The sequence below is a fragment of the Papio anubis genome, chromosome X, assembly GCF_008728515.1.
Source record: "Papio anubis isolate 15944 chromosome X, Panubis1.0, whole genome shotgun sequence".
Classification (NCBI taxonomy): domain Eukaryota; kingdom Metazoa; phylum Chordata; class Mammalia; order Primates; family Cercopithecidae; genus Papio; species Papio anubis.
This window is the reverse complement of record NC_044996.1, coordinates 61,707,912-61,716,406: the sequence shown is the minus strand read 5'-3', so window position 1 is coordinate 61,716,406 and position 8,495 is coordinate 61,707,912.

Sequence of the window (8,495 nt, the reverse complement as noted above, 5' to 3'; positions counted from 1 at the left end):
AAAGTTGTCATAACAATGACATGAAAAGCAATTGCAGCAACAACAAAAAATGACAAATGGGACCTAATTAAAGAACTTCAGTACAGCAAAAGAAACTATCAGCAGAGTAAACAACCTACAGAATGAGAGTAAATGTTTGTGAACTATGCAACTGACAAAGGCCTAACATTTAGCATCTATAAGAAACTAAAGGAAATTAACAAGCATAAAACCAAACAACCACATTAAAAATTTAGGCCTGGTGTGGTGGCTCATGCCTGTAATCCCAGCACTCTGGAAGGCCAAGGCGGGGAATAACTTTTTAAAAATTCCAGATGTCTGCATAGTAGTAAATTTCTTGAGAATGCTCTCATATTTTCTCCTTTTTAAACCATTTCTAAACATGCTAATTTTTGCCTTAAGTTAATATATTCAATGTATTTGAAAAGATGAGAGTCATGCTAAGCACTTTTTAGATCTTAAAATACGCCTTTGAAAGTGATGTCTAAAAGGTATAGTCTAGGAAGTCACAGTTCATCATTCCCCCATGAAAACATTAAGAAAACAGCTATAGATGGACTAAAATAATATTACAGAAATTCTGCAACCAGTTAAAGAATGATAACCACCAACTGAATGCACAGTCAAGAAAGAGACACATTCAATATGTTAGAAAATTCTGTGGTATTTTTATTCACTCTTGCTTCATCTCGTTCCTGGCATAGTAGTGTAATCAGCAGAAAATGAGGCAACCATGTGTTCCTTTGGTTAGGCAGAAGTAGCAGAGTAGAACATGTTTGCAACATTCTGACTCATCTATGGGTTACCTAAAAGATTATTCTCTGCATTACTCTGATATATTATGGGAATATGATCTCCATCAAAGATCATATGAAGAACATTAAGTATAAATTCTATCTTCAGTTGACAGAAAGACAGGGCCAGTTCCGTGGCACATAAAACCTACAGGAGAACTGCAAATCCACATATGCCTGAGGGCAAGACATTACAGGTAGAAGACGGAAACATGACCCATTTAAAGGAGCAACATAAACTAAAAAAGGCAGCTTCCCTAAAAGAAGACATGAATTGGAATTTAAAAAAAAACTTTAAAACTGCTTTCTTAATATCCTCAAATAGTTAAAATGAAACATACACTAAACATAAAAAGAAATCAGAAAACTATGTATGAAAAATATTCACAACATGATAGAAATTATTTAAAAAACCTAACTACATCTGGAGCTGCAAAAGGCACGAACTCAATTATAAAATTCACCAGGGGGTTTAAACAGCAAACTCAAACAGGGAAAAGAAACAATCATACAATTTGAATGATGGTCTTTAGAAATTATCGAGTATGAGAAGTAAGAAAAAAGTTAAGTGAATAGGAGGGAAGAGAGATGTAAAACATCATCAAGCAGACCAAAATATATCTTATAGTATGTCAGTCTGTTTTATATTGCTGTAAAGTAGTATCTAATGCTGGGTTATTTATAAAGAAAAAAAGGTTTATTTTGGCTGACCGTTCTGCAGACTATACAAGAAGCATAGTGCTGGCATTTGCTTCTGGTGAGGGCTTCAGGAAGCTTACTATCATGGCAGGAGGTGTAGGGAGAGCAAGCATGTCACATGGTGAGAGAGGAAGGGAGGAAGTACCAGGCTATTTCAACACCAGCTTTCACATGACATAATAGAGTGAGAATTCACTCATTACTGTGAGAAGGGCACCAAACTGTTCATGAGAAACTTACCTCCATGACCCAAACCTTCCCCACTATGCCCTACCTCCTACATTAGGGATCACATTTCAACATGGGATTTAGAGGTGATGAACATGCAAACTACATCAGGAACTTGCAGGAGGTGAAGAAAAAGAGAAAAAAAGAAAAATCATTTGAAGATATAAGTATGGAAAACTTCCCAAATTTGAATAAAGATATAAATATACAATTACAAGAAGCTCAATGAATTCCAAGTAGGACAAAATCAGAGACCCTAAGACACATTAAAATCTAACTGCTGAATGGCAAAGACAGGAAAAGGACATTGAAAACAGCAAGATAAAATGGACCCATCATATGCAAGAGCTCTTAATATGACTATCCTAGTGAATTTCTTATCAGACACCTTGGAGAACAGAAATAGGGGCATGATACATTTAAAGAAATTGAAGAAAAGAACTGCCAACCAGGAATTCTATACCTGGCAAAGCTATCTTTCTAAAATAGATAAGTAGTCAGGACATTTTCATACAAACAAAAGCTGAAGTAGTTTACCACCCCAGACCTTCTCTGCAAGATATATTAAATAGAGTCCTTCAAGTAGAATCCTAGACAATCACTCAAAGGCATAAGAAAAAATATAAACTTCTCCAGAGATGGTGATATGGTTTGACTGTGTCCCCAAAAATTCATGTGTTAGAAACTTAGCCTTTAATGCAAGAATTTTGAGAATTGGAACCTTTAAAAGGAGACTAGGATATGAGAACTCTGTCCTCATGAATAGATTAATATCACTATAATGGGAGTGGGTTACTTATTGGAAAAGTGTGTATTATTTTTTTATTTTTTATTTTTTTGAGATGGAGTCTTGCTCTGTCACCCAGGCTGCAGTGCAGTGGTGCGATCTCAGCTCACTGCAAGCTCAGCCTCCCGGATTCACGCCATTCTCCTGCCACAGCCTCCTGAGTAGCTGGGACTACGGGTGCCTGCCACCATGCCCGGCTAATTTATTTGGTACTTTGTAGTAGAGACGGAGTTTCACTGTGTTAGCCAGAATGGTCTTGATCTCCTCACCTCGTAATCTGCCCTCCTCGGCCTCCCAACGTTCTAGGATTACAGACATGAGCCACTGCACCTGCCATGTGTATCTTTTAAAAATGAGTTTTGCACTCCATTGCTTTGTCTAGAAGATGTGCTCTGTTTCCTGCCTGCTTTCTGCCATGGATGATGCAGAAAGAAGGTCCTTGACAAATGCAAGCCCCTCCATCTTAAACTTTCCAGTTTCGAGAACTATAAGAAATAAATCTCTGTTCATTATAAATTACCCAGTATTAGGTACTCTGTTATGTCAGTACAAAACAGTAATAAAAATGGTAAATAGATGAACAAATAACAAATATAAATATTATTATTTTAATTTTTAGTTGTACCACCACTTATATTATCTATAGGATTTAAAGTATAAATGAGTAAAGATTATAAATATGAAATCTTTATATGATAATGGTAATGGTTACATAACATCTAAAGATATACAGTTTAGCCTTGAACAGCATGTGTTTAAATTGTGATTCCACTTATACATGTATTTTCTTCTGCCTCTGCCACTGCTGAGACAGCAACATGTTCAGGACTGAACATGAAGTGATGAGGATGAAGACCTCTGTGATGACTTAAACCAACTTAATGAATAGTAAATGTATTTTCTCTTCCTTATGATATTCTTAATAAAATATATTTTCTAGCTTACTTATAGAACATAATACATATAAAATACAAAACGTGTTAAATGACTATGTTATCAGCAAGGTTTCAGTTCAACAGTAAGCAATTAGTAGTGAAGTTTGGGGGAATACAAAGTTATATGCAGATTTTCAACTTTGTAGGGACTTGGCACTCTTATCTCATACTGTTCAAGTGTCAATTATAATTTATGATATTAGTAACATAAACTGGGAAAGGCGGTAAGCTGCAAAGAAGTAAAGTTTTGTATGCAATTGAAGTTAAGATGGTATTAATTTAGGATGGATTTTTATAACCTTATGATGTTTTATATATTACTTACATGGTAACCAAAGAACCATATGTTTTTTGGGTAACCAAAAAGAAAATAACTACAAAATATACACAAAAGGAAATAAGAAGGGATTCAAAACATATTCACATAAAATAAACTATATACAAGGGAGGTCAGTAATACAGGAATAAAAGACAAATATCTATAACACACACAAATCAATTTACAAAATGAAAAGTATTGATAGTGCTCCCCTGTCAATAATTATCCTAAAGGCATATAAAATATAGACTTCAATCTGAATACAGAATGGATAAAAATAAGATCAAACTATACACTATCTACCAGAGACAGTTTAGATCTAAAGAAATACAAGTGTTGAAAGAAAATATGGAAAATACAAAGGAACAAGAAGGCAGTAGGGGTGGCCATACCAATTTCAGCCAAAATAACTTTAAATTAAAAAAAAAATAAAACTACTATAAGAGGGAAAAAAGCAATATTATTTAATGATGTAAAACCAATTCACAAGGAAGATATAACAATTATAAACATACATGTGCCATACATCAGAGCTCCAAAATATAAGAAGCAATTCTTAACAAAATTGAAGAGAAAAATAGGCAACTCTACAATAATATGAGGAGACTTTAGTACCCTACTTGCAAAAATAGACAGCAAAACCAGGCAGAAAATCAATAAAATAAAAGGGTACTTTAAAAATACCTTGAACATTTAGACCTAATAGACATATAGAGAGCACTCCACTCAACAACAGCAAAGTACATTATTTTTTCACATACACATTGATTGTTTTCAAGGAGAGGCCATATATTTAGGCACCCACCAAATAGTCTCAATAAATTCAAAAACATTTAAATCATACAACATATGTTTTCCATTTACAATCAGCTGTTGACTTCTATTCATTGCATTGTGACTGGAAAAGACTACACACAGACACACACACACACACACACACACACACACACAGTTTTTAAAAAATAATAAATTTAGAAAAGCTGCAAGATGCAAAATCAACAAAAAACTAATTGCCTTTCTATACACTAACATTGAAAAATTTGAAATAAAAATTAAGAAAACAATTTTATTTACAATAACATCAAAGGGATTGATAATACTTAGAAATAACTTAGTCAAGGAGGCAAAATACTTTTATGGTATAAACAAAAAAATTTGCTCAAATTAAATGATATATTAATAAATGGAAAGAAATCCTGTTTTCATAAATTCGAAAACAATATTGTTAAGATGTGTAGAGTATCCGAAGTTGATGTACAAAGTCAATGCAATCTCAATCAAAATGATGGTTGAGAGAGAAGGAGAGAAAACTCTCTCATGCCTCTTCTTATAAACGGATGCTTCCCACCCGTAAGCGCTTCACTTTCACCACCTAATTAACTCCCAAAGGCCCTTCTTCTATTCACATTGGGGCTAAGGGTTTTAACATAAATTTTGTGAGAAAAACAACATTTAGTCCACAGCATTCTACCCCTGCCCCTCACCAAATGCTTGTTTTTATCACAGGCCAAATTAATTTCTTTCATTCTAACATTTCTAAGACTCTTAATTCATTGCAGCATCAATTCTAAAATCTAAAGTTCTTAATTTCATATAAATATCATCTAATCAGATGTGAGTAAGAGTTTCATCCTTAGACAAAATTCATCTCTATCTGTAAGTCTGTCAAACTAAAAAAGTTATATGGTTCTAAATTAATGGTGAGAGAGGCAGGGAATAGACATTCTTATTCTAAAAAGGAAAAACAGGAAAGAAGAAAAAGATTATGAGTTCCAAGCACATCCAAAACCTAACTAGGCAAATTCTGTACAATCTTAAGGGTGGAGAAAAATTTTTTTTTTGTCCCAATGCTCTGCCTTCTGGACCCACTAGGTAGCAATGTCACCCTCATGGCTCAGCGGGGCACTGCCTACGTCATGGCTCTCTGCAGTGCCTGACCTATGGCCATGATGGGGCTTTCTGTCAGGGTTCTGCCTATGCTGACACTCTGCCATGCGGTGATTGCCTCCACAGGCTCTACTGGATGGCCCTATCCCTATGGCACGGAGTGTCCCTACTCCCTGAACTTCTGTTGGGCACTGTCTGCTTTATAGATCATTGAATTACTTTAAAGGTCCTCTTTTTCTTGGAAGTTAGCACACAGTTTCAGCCTTTTTAATTTTATCACACTTTCTCTTTTTTTAATTTTTTATTTCCAGCTGGCAGTGATTCTGATGGTATAATCAGATATCTATTCCTGGGTATTTTTAGTTGACTGATTGAGTCTGTGCTTCAAACTAGCAGTTTTCTTGCTGGGGTGGTTGATTAATTCCATGGTTCACATCCAACTATCTCAATCTCCTTATCAAATGTTTTCTTTGTCACACCCTCAGTGCTCTATAACATGTTTTATAACATGTTTTCTCATTTTTTGCAATATGAACAGGTTGAAAACGTTATACTTTTTCAGGTTCTGGCTTATTTATTTATTTATTTTTAATTATCTTTTTTTTTTTTTTTTTTTTTAAAGAGATGGAGTCTCTCTCTGTTGCCCAGGCAGAAGTGCAGTGGCACAATCAAACTTTATTGCAGCCTTGAATTCCTAGGCTCAAATAATTCACCTGCCTCAGCCTTCCAAGTAGCTGGAACTACAGGCATGTGTCACCATGCCCAGCTATTTTTAATATATTTTTTGTTGTAAAGATGGGATCTCATTATGTTGTTTATGCTAATTTTGAACTCTTGGCCTCAAGCAATCTTCCTGCCTTGGCTTCCCAAAGTGCTGAGATTACAGACTTGAGCCACTGTGTTCAGTCATTGGTTCTTTTATACTTAAAAGTCAAATTGTCTTTTTTGCAGATGAAATGATTCTATACCTAGAAAATCCCATCAACTCAGCCCAAAATCTTCTCAAGCTGATGTATCAGGGTTCTCTAGAGGGACAGAACTAATGGAATATATATATATAATTAACTCACATTATCACAAAGTCCCACAATAGACCATCTGCAGACTGAGGAGCAAGGTGAGCCAGTCCGAGTTCCAAAACTGAAGAAAGATTCCAATGTTTGGGGGCAGGAAGCATCCAGCACGGGAGAAAGATGTAGGCTGGGAGGCTAGGCCAGTCTCTCTTTTCACATTTTCCCGCCTGCTTATATTCTAGCTACGCTAACAGCTGATTAGATTGTGCCCCTTTCTTGGTTGTAGGAGGGACCAAATGCAACAACTTATTCTTCACCTTAGAAGAAATATCTCAGCAAGCCCCACACCACTAAACCCCCAGAAATTTTACTGAGGTAGAAGGTCCCTGAATTTTAGTTGGATTTATTTCCCATTCTCTTGCATGCAAATGTCTCACCAATAAGTCCAGAGTGTTTGCTACTTCTTGCTCACTGGATCAAATCAGCATAATGTCATCAATGTAATGGGCCAGTGTGAAATCTTGCAGAAGCAAAAAGTGATCAAGATTTCTCTGAATAAGATTATGACACAAAGCTGGAGAGTTGATATACCCCTGAGGTAAGACAATAAATGTACCTTGCTGCCCTTGTCAGCTGAAAGCAAATTGTTTCTGGTGGGCCTTATGGGCAAGAATAGAGAAATAGGCATTTGCCAAGTCAATGGCTGCATACCAGATATCAGGGGATGTGTTAATTTGCTCAAGCAATGAAACCACATCTGGTACAGCAGCTGCAATTGGAGTCACCACTTGGTTAAGCTTATGATAATCCACTGTCATTCTTCAAGAGCTGATAAGCAACGTCAGCAAAGTCTCAGGATATAAAATCAATGTGCAGGAATCACAAGCATTTCTATATATTAACAACAGACAAGCAGACAAATTGAGAATAAACTTTCATTTACAATTGCCACAAAGAAAATAAAATACCTAGGAATACAGCTCACAAGGGAAGTGAAAGACTTCTTCAAGAAGAACTACAAACCACTACTCAAGAAATCAGAGAGGAAACAAAAAGGTGAAAAAACATTCCATGTTCATAGATAGGAAGAATCAATATCATGAAAATGGCCATACTGTCCAAAGCAATTTATATATTCATTGTTATTTCCATTAAACTAGCATTGAAATTCTTCAAAATATTAGAAAAAGCTATCTTAAAATTCATATGGAATCAAAAAAAAAAAAAAAAAAGAAGAAAAAAAAAAAAAAAGAGCCTGTATAGCCACACAACAATCCTAAACAAAAAGAATAAAGCTGGAGATATCACACTACCTGACTTCAAATTATACTACAAGACTATAGTAATCAAAACAGTATGGTACTGGTACGAAAACAGGCATACAGACCAATGGAACAGAATAGAGAACTCAGAAATAAAACTACACATCTACAACCAAATGAGTCTCAAAAAAACTGGCAAAAACCAGCAATGGGGAAGGAATTCCCTATTTAATAAATAGTGCTAAGAAAACTGACTAGCTATATGCAGAAAATTGAAACTGGACCCCTTCCTCACAACTTACAGAAATACTAAATCAAGATGGATTAAAGACTTAAATGTAATACCCAAAATTATAAAACCCTGGAAGAAAATATAGGCAATACCATTCAGGACATAGGCATGGGCAAAGATTTTATGAAGAAATTACCAAAAGCAATTGCAATGGAAGCAAAAATTGACAAATGGGATCTAATTAAACTAATGATCTTCTGTGCAGCAAAAGAAACTATCATCAGTTAGTACAGACAACCTACAGAATGGAAGAAAATTTTTGCAGTCTATCTATCTGAC